Source organism: Notolepis coatsorum (genome assembly GCF_963971535.1).
Source record: "Notolepis coatsorum genome assembly, chromosome: 19".
Classification (NCBI taxonomy): Eukaryota; Metazoa; Chordata; class Actinopteri; order Aulopiformes; family Paralepididae; genus Notolepis; species Notolepis coatsorum.
The window spans coordinates 5672822-5682521 of NC_140183.1; positions in this window are offsets into that span (position 1 = coordinate 5672822).

A 9700-nucleotide genomic window follows, 5' to 3' on the forward strand; every position below is an offset into this window, starting at 1 on the left:
CTGCAATCTTCTCTCTACTTTAGACGGATGTTAAGGTCAGTTAGAAACCGCACTGCAATCTTCTCTCTACTTTAGACGGATGTTAAGGTCAGTTAGAAACTGCACTGCAATCTTCTCCACGGCTGGATGAAGAGGCCTGGTCTGTCCCCTGTTCACCACCCTGTGTGTGTAGGCCTGTCGGAGACCAGTAGGCCTGTATCTATCAGAGACCAGTAGGCCTGTATCTATCAGAGACCAGTAGGCCTGTATCTATCAGTGAGTCTTAGGAAGTATTATTATCTAATAAAACCATCCTTAACACCAGGTTCAATTCACTCTCAGGTCTATCAATTATAATCGTAGGGGGCGGCTATGTGGTGTAGTGGGCAAGGCGCTCGCCACCAATGCAGGAGACGCTGGGTTCGAGCCCAGCTCTCCGCATTGCTATCAGCTTGGCTGGTCGTTCATACTAACACAATTGGCAGTGTTAGGGGTGGGAAAGCTGATGGGTGGGGATCGGACGTTGTGGACAGCGACTCCTACAGGTCGGTTGGTGCGCCTGCGCAGCAGAATCAGGAAGCGACGGGGGCGGCGTGTCCCTCCCACGCAGACCCCCGCCGCTGAGAGATCGCGCTGTGCAGGTGAAAAGATGCGACGGCTGCTTCCTCGAGTACCGGAGGGGACATGTGATGCAAGGCTTCGTCCACATTGCAGCCGGCCTGTGGGAGGCATGGCCAACAGCGTTCGAGACAGGGGAGGGTAGAATTGGGCAATACGAAATTGGGATGGGAGAAAAATAGAAAAATGGGAGAAAAAGTAGATAAAAAAAAATATTATAATCGTAGGCTCAAGTGGAAAATACAGTTCATACAGTTCATATCATTTGAGCTGTTTCAAGCTTTCATACTCGGTTTTTTGTTGACGAGTTGTACATTTAAAATGCCTCAAATTACACACCTTTTCTAGGCAGAGTGTGTTTATTTTTTAAGAGCATGTTCTTATAAAGCGGCAACGCTGATGAACGTCTGAATACCAGCCGTTTTCTCCCCGTATCTCCCTCATCTCCCACAGCGGATGGTGGTTTGAAGTCTCCTCTCTTCCCGCCTTCCTCACAGTCTTCCTCCAGTGTTTCCCACAGGATTTTGTGAGACTATGGGGGGTGAACCTCTGCCCCTCTTGGGGGGTCCGGGGGCACAAAATCGACTACTAGAGCATACATTTGAGCCATCAAAGAAATTAAGCAAAAGTGGTTACCTGTGTTGAACTGGTTTATTTTTCTGGAAACAAAATATATATACTGGATTACTATTACGACTACTACTACCACTGCCAATACTACCGATACATCCCTATTGGCAAACTTCATATTTAAAAAAAATTACTTACTTACTTTACCTACTGTTCATTATAAAATTGTGGCGGGCCGCCACAGTCTAGGTAATTAATGGGAAACACTGTCCTCACAGTCTTCCTCACACTCTTCCTCACAGTCTTCCACAGAGTCTTCCTCACAGAGTCTTCCTCACAGAGTCTTCCTCACAGAGTCTTCCTCACAGAGTCTTCCTCACAGAGTCTTCCTCACACAGTCTTCCTCACAGAGTCTTCTTCTACGTCTCGCTCCTCTGTGGCACATTTAGTCAGAACCGCTGTGACAAAGTGTCCCGGTTATGTTTTCTTTTAGCTTCATCACGCTGTGGCTGCTGCCGGGTCACGGTGGTAACTAACCGCGGTAACCACGTTCATTCTGTTCCATTTCCCGTTTCCTCTCCCCGGTGACGGCAGGTGATGTCGGGGGTTTTCCCCCTCCGGCGGGGGGGGGGGGGGGGCAGAGGCCGGGTGCTTTCCATCTGGTGTCTCTTTAAAAAAGAAAGAGCTCACGGCAAACTGTCAAGAGGAAGTGGAGGTCTGGAACAGATGAAGCCTTTAATCTAATCTGGACCAGGAGATCTGTCGGGAGGCTCGTTCACAACTGTGAGAAAAAAAGACACAACGTATTTTGCATTGAAATATGTAGTATGTGTGGCTTTCACATTTGTTCCCCGAGTTTTGTTCCAGTGCCCCCCCCCCCCCCCCCCCCCAAGTTCCTGGAATAGGAATTAGGTTCAATAAAAGAAATAAACACTGTAGACTTGTAAATTGGTAACCCAAGAACAGGCCACGCAACAGCCTGCAAAATACATCCTCAGGCCTTAGAGGCAAAAAAGAGGGTGAGAGGGGGGGGGGGGGGGGGGTTGGTTGTGTGTTGTTGAGAGGGGGAGGGGGGGGGGGGGTGAGCTTGTGTTGTTGAGAGGGGGGGGGGGGTGAGGTTGTGTTGTTGAGAGTTCATGATTCGAAAACGTAACGTATACCGTCTGAACGTAATTTGAGTGGTTTTGACACCGCAACATTTTGAAACTGCGGCAAACCGTGGAACCGGTAACTGGCCCATGCCTACTTTCTACATACACACTAAAGATGTGTGTTTGGGTTCTGCACGTGTGAATATGTAAGAGTGAGCGTGATCCCAGGACCGTGTGTGTGCACTTGTATCTATGCGCTTACTTCTTAAGGCGCTCCCATAGTCCAGCAGACTGTACACAGAGCAGACTCCGCGGAGGTCCGCGCGGACTCTTTGAGCCTTCATAGTCGAGCGGACCTCCGTGGACCAATTTCCTACATGTCACGCGCCAGTTTACAAAATTGTCCCCACGCTGTTCAACTTCTGTCATGTCGTCGTCATCCGATGTCAAAATAAAGAGTGTTATCTCCGTTTCCAATATTTCGATAATAAAACGGGCAGTTTTACGCACTTGAATAACCGGTATATAGGCTTGAGGTGACAGCGCGTGGTGCTGAAATGACAAACACGCATTGCATGAAATAAAAGCACCAGTTTTATTTCAAAATATTGGAAACGGAGATAACATTCTATGTTATCTCCGTTTCCAATATTTTGAAATAAAACTGGCAATTTTACACACCATTTAGAAAAGCCATTCAAACATCTCTCTTGGCACGAGCGAGTGGTCAGAGTAAAATGCAGATCGGCGTCACATTAAATGCAGTTCGATGTCAACCAAAACGCAGAGCAGCGTTTTGTGTGACACCAAGTCAGCGGCGCGGATGTCCGCGCCTCAGAAAATCGGAGCTTCGCACCTGTGGGTCTGCTGTCCGCTGAGATCAAAGCTCAAGAGTCCGCGCGGACCTCCGCGGAGTCTGCTCTGTGTACAGTCTGCTGGACTATGGGAGCGCCTTTATGTGTACTCCGTGTGTTTGTCAGGGTTCGCACAAGGTCCTTGAAGTGCTTAAAGTGCTTGATTAATTTTTTTTTAAGTCGAGGCCTGGAATTCTTTGAAAACAGCAAATGTTTTAACAAGGTGCTTAAAAAGTCATTGGAATTCAAATAAACCATTCGCATTGAAAGTTTTGTTCATCCATTCTGAATCAAGAAATTGCATTTTTCTTATCTAAAGTGTAACTAATTGTCGGTATTGGATTCGATTTTCTTTTCAATAAAAACCAGCATTTAAAAGTGAATTGTATCCTTTTAAATGCCCTTTTAAAATGGAAAATAGTGCTTAGAAAAGTACTTGAAAGACCTTGAATTTCATTTAGCAATGTTTGTGGGAACCCTGGTTTCCACATCATGGGTCATTGGTGAAGTGTATCCAAGGACACGTAAACAGGGAGGAGGGGACGCCCACTCAGCGAGTTGGACCTCGCTGGTGATTCCCATCCAAATAACGGACGCTCCGTTTCCAGATGGCTCCCCTCGGCGCTCCCAGACAGACACCAGCTCACTGCGGGAGACATCAGCAGCCTCAGAGGCAGTGGGGGACAGGATAGACAGTGAGGAACAAAGAAGAACACGTGTGTTTATAAAAAGAAAAGGTTGGTCAATTACTTTGGGGAAAAGCCTGCATTGCCTCAACGTGTGGCAATACAGGGTTTTAAGAAGCCTTAAAGGGATAGTTCACATTTGAACCCCTTCACTGCCACACTACAAAAGGTTAACCCTTTTACTATCACACTACCGACGGTTACCGTAGTTGTAGATGGTAAAGGGTTAACCTTCTGTGGTGTGGCAGTGAAAGGGTTAACCCGATGTGTATTGTTGTCGCGGAACCGTTTGGTAGTGCGGCAGTGAAAGGGTTAAGAAGCCTTTTAAGGGATAGTTCACATTTTAATAAGCCAAACAGGCAGTCAAAACGGCAGTTAGAGTGTATATTTTCGGCGCTGCGTTTTGTTTACCAATGATTTGAATACATGTGAGTTTATAGAAATCTCAGCGCATAAGAGGTTAAAAACCAAACACTGGTCCAACTGCATTTTGGACAGAAAAAGTCCACAGCCGGTCTGAGTTAGGGATGCACCGATCCGACTTTTTCAGTCCCGATACGATACACCTGGGCTGATACAGAGTACCGATCCGATACCCATTGTTCAATTAATAAACTGTGTGCCTCACTGTGTGGAAGAGACTGGGATCATTCTTTTGTGCAAGAGGCAACGTCAGGCTTGACTTAAAACATTACTTTCCTAACTTAGTGAAACTAAATGTAGCAAATTAACACATAGATATAAATATACTGAATGGTTATTTCTTATTTTATTTATTATATTATATTATTTAAAAAAAAAGTTTTTATCTGATAAAATATAAAAAGAAAAATGTATACCCGATCCAGCTATTTTAGTCATATCGGGGCCGATAGCCTATATCAATATCGGATCGGTGCATCCCTAGTCTGAGTGCACATAGTCACCATGAAACAATAACTCATCTTTAGTGAGGAGGCCTATACCAGCCCAGGATGGAAAAGTAATGTAAATCATGATAAAGGCTCAGTGCTCATTGATTGCAATCTGCATGTTATTGTTAAGCCCTGATGCGTGCCCCCCACCCCCCCCTCTGTCTCTCACTCTCACTCTCTGTGTCTCTCTGTCTGTCTCTCTATCACTCACTCTCTCTCTCTCTCTCTCTCTTTCTCACACACTCTCACTCTGTGTCTCTCTCCGTCTGTCTCTCTATCACTCACTCTCTCTCTCTCTCTCTCACTCTCTTCTCGCTCTCTCTCTCTCTGTCTCTCTCTCCTCTTGTATATTCAAACTCTGGTTTGTTGTAGTTGTGGAGGCGGAGGCCTTTCCTTGGAAGATGTTCTGTGTTTATTGGCTGGCGGCCATTTCCTCAGAACCGTACACCCCCCCTGCCCGCCCTGTGAGACCAACTGCTCAGGTTCTTAAAGGGGGAGAGAGATAGTGAAAGGTTAACCTTCTGTAGTGTGGTAGTGAAAGGGTTAACCTTCTGTAGTAGGGCTGACCTTCGAAGTGGGGGCCGAGCTTCGATTTTAATTCGAAGCTTCGAACAAAATAATAATAATAATAAAATATTAATTATAATTTTTTTTTCTTTTTTTTTATCTTATGTTGTGGGACTTGTACAGCACTTTGGTAAACTTTGTTGTTTTTAAATGTGCTCTATAAATAAAGTGGATTGGATTAATTAATTAAGTAGCCCCTTTCGTGACTGTGATGCAGCCAACAAGGTTTCACTCGGCTGCGCTGCCTGGGTGCAGTGGGGCTGCTCTCACAGCTAAAGACATGACATTACATAATTATGTTGCAACCTTCGTCTATCAAGCAAACAATTATATTATATTTAATTTATAATTTATAATTATATCAGACAATGCACCTACAAAAGCAGATGATTACAATTAAATTAGCCAACTTGGTAACACATTAGTCATAGCAGCATAGGCATAGCCTTATTAATGTTTTGTGTGGCGTCGCCGTTGTGTACAACGATACTTACGTTTTTTAGGTGATTTGACAAAGTTGTTGTAGAGTTGTGATATGCCATTTTCTTCTGGCATATCTGGCACTCGGCTTTTTGGGCATTGTCTTTGCATATTTTAAAGTGTAACCACACGTCGACATGTCTGCTGCACATGTCCTTGTTGTTCTCAACACAGATAATCTCCACGTGCTTGTTGTAGAGAGGTGGAGTCGGGTCGCCGCTTACTTCCGCTTCATTGGAATGGAGGCGCAAGATTTGAGGCAAAAAAATAAAAAATAAAATTAAACTTCGATTTTATTTTATGTGATTGATTGATTGATTGAAAAGTTTATTAACAGATTGCAGAATGGGTACAGTACAGTACAGCTCAATACATACAATTGTTAAGGGGATGCAGACCAGAGAAAGACTTTCGTCTTGTTTACATCAGGGTCCCCCATTTTCAATTCATCATAACATATATGACATACATGACATACAGATAGACAGTACTGCTACATCTATACATTTATGACATATCAGATTTGCAAATACAGTACTGTTTGTGATACAAAAGTGTCCAGAAAAGGAGTGTATATACATTTGGCATAGAAACTGTACATTGGAGGAGGTTGGTTGGGTGGGGTGGGGTTGGGTGGGTTGGGTGAGGGCTGTACATTGGAGGTGGGGGGGGGGGGGGGGGGGGGTTGGGAAGGGGACACACACACATTTTACACTGTACATTGGAATATTGACAAAGCCTTACTTGGTCATTTACTGTACAACTAGGTTAGGACATTTGTAGGGGCCAGTTTCGAATTGCAGTCTCACGTAGGTGTTTTTTGAGAGTGTTTTTGAAGGTGGGTAGTGATTCACATTCCTTTACAGCTTTAGGCAGGGCGTTCCACATTGATGTGGCATAATTGCGAAACGTGTTTAGTCCCTTGTTTGAGCCGAATCTGGGTTTTACATGATTTGTGGAGCTCCCTCTGGTGTTGTGATCGTGGTATTCACTGACCTTTGGGAAGTATTTTGACATGTACATGGGTACCTTGGTCGCGTAGTGTATCTTGTAGACCAGGCCCATTGCAAGTTGCTGTACTCTGTCGTCTACTCTAAGCCATCCTAGGTTGTCAAAGTGGGCAGGGGTGAGGTGGGTTCTAGGAGTCAGGTCAAGTAGTAGTCTGACTAGCTTGTTTTGAGATGTTTGTAATTTGTTTTTTAGTGCCTTTGAGGTGCTTTGGTACCATGAGGTGCAAGCATAGTCGTAGTACCCTTGAATGAGTGCTCCTGCTAGAGTCTTCAGGGTATTCTTGTTTACCAGAGAGGAGATCCGGTACAAGAATCGCGTTCGTTGGTTGACTTTTTTTATTACATTGGATGCCATTTTGTCACAGGAAAGATTAGCCTCTAGGATGGAACCCAGGTAGGTAATTTCATCTTTCCTTGTGATAATATTGTCACCCACTGTAACCGAGAAGCCGTCGGTCTTGCTGAGTTTGTTATTTGAACCGAAGAGAATGGACTCTGTTTTGCCCATGTGTAATGATAGTTTGTTGTCGGCGAGCCATATGCAGATTTTGCCTAGTTCCGAGCTGAGGGCTTTTTCAACCTGTAACTTGTTCTTGTCAGAGACCAGCAGGGCTGAGTCGTCCGCAAACAGGAACAAGTTGCAGTCACAAGCTGACGACATGTCATTTGCATAAATTAGGAATAGTAGCGGTCCTAGTATGCTTCCTTGTGGAACACCACAGCTCACTGTGAGGGGGGGGGATGTTCGAAGCTCGTGCCATTGAACGAAGCTTCGAAGTATTTAAGACAGCCCTATTCTGTAGTGTGGTAGCGAAAGGTTAACCGTCTGTAGTGTTGTAGTGAAAGGTTAACCTTCTGTAGTGTGGTAGTGAAAGGGTTAACAGTCTGTAGTGGTAGTGAAAGGTTAACCTTCTGTAGTGTGGTAGTGAAAGGTTAACCTTCTGTTGTGTGGTAGTGAAAGGGTTAACCGTCTGTAGTGTGGTAGTGAAAGGTTAACCTTCTGTAGTGTGGTAGGTAAAGGGTTAACAGTCTGTAGTGTGGTAGTGAAAGGTTAACCGTCTGTAGTGTTGTAGTGAAAGTTAACCTTCTGTAGTGTGGTAGTGAAAGGGTTAACCGTCTGTAGTGTGGTAGTGAAAGGGTTAACCTTCTGTAGTGTGGTAGTGAAAGGTTAACCTTCTGTAGTGTGGTAGTGAAAGGGTTAACCTTTAGTGTGGTAGTGAAAGGTTAACCTTCTGTAGTGTGGTAGTGAAAGAGTTAACCTTCTGTAGTGTGGTAGTGAAAGAGTTAACCTTCTGTAGTGTGGTAGTGAAAGAGTTAACCTTCTGTAGTGTGGTAGTGAAAGAGTTAACCTTCTGTAATGTGGTAGTGAAAGGTTAACCTTCTGTAGTGTGGTAGTGAAAGGTTAACCTTCTGTAGTGTGGTAGTGAAAGGTTAACCTTCTGTAGTGTGGTAGTGAAAGAGTTAACCTTCTGTAGTGTGGTAGTGAAAGAGTTAACCTTCTGTAGTGTGGTAGTGAAAGGTTAACCTTCTGTAGTGTGGCAGTGAAAGGTTAACCTTCTGTAGTGTGGTAGTGAAATGGTTAACCTTTTGTAGTGTGGTAGTGAAAGGTTAACCTTCTGTAGTGTGGTAGTGAAAGGTTAACCTTCTGTAGTGTGGTAGTGAAAGAGTTAACCTTCTGTAGTGTGGTAGTGAAAGGGTTAACCTTCTGTAGTGTGGTAGTGAAAGGGTTAACCTTCTGTAGTGTGGTAGAGTGAAAGGGTTAACCTTCTGTAGTGTGGTAATGAAAGGGTTAACCTTCTGTAGTGTGGTAGTGAAAGAGTTAACCTTCTGTAGTGTGGTAGTGAAAGTGTAACTGAGGGGTACAATTCCCTGACTGTATTACTAGATATGATACTTACTACCACTACCTTTGTACTTAATATTCGGCCACCCAGTACACGGCATAAATATATTATCATAAACACTCTCACGTAGATGAAACGGATCCAACACAAATGTACGAAGTCGAAGTATGCGTTTATTACTACACAGCAATGGTGTGTAGAGCAAGCACTTAATCACTTAATTACATTTATGAATTGAAATAGTATGCACTTTTATGGCAAAGAGTATTCGTCGGTATATCAATAGAGAATGTCCAATCTCTGATGGCGCAGGTGGTAAATATACGACCTGGAATAGTTAAGGAATAACAGCAATGATACTTTAATGATTATATACTAGATACACTAAGGGGGGGTTAATCCGGTCGCTTGTAAGCCGACAGGAGTAGGAGGGGGGGGGGGGGGTAGAATCCGGCTGCCTCGTCCGGCCAAGGGTATCCCAGGTGAACCCACTGTAGTGCCGTTCAATGCGCCGGCGATCCTTGGACCACAGATGAAAGCAGGTGGACTCTTTGTGGGCCGGCTCTCTCCGGTCCACGGGGGGAGAGACGTGAAGCGACCTCGTCTTGCAGAGCGTCTCCTCACCTTGCGTCCTCTCCAGGGGGGGGGGGGTTCCAACACACGGCAGTGTCGGGGGTCTTTATCCATGGAATAATCAAAGTATACAAAGCATAATCCGTGCCTGGGAAGGCGGGCTGTCGTCGGTAGAATAATCCGATATACAGGTCCACTCGCTCGTCGGCTCTGGGGCTCCTCGGGTGCAGCTTCACATGGGGTCAACCACCCTGGGTAAGCAGCCAGTTCTCTGCCCGAAACGATGGGGTACTGACTACGGTAGTATTCTCACCGCACGAAGCACTATATATTAACAGACTATTATTAGCTTAATAGACTACGTCCAACTCGACGATATAGTGCCAAATATGACTATTCAAATATTAATATACACGATGTCTCAATACCGATGGTAGGCGAACTTGGCCTTACTCCCACACGTGGCGTCGCGGGGAGGCTTTACGTCTGTGACTCTATTGGAGGGTAAGAAACT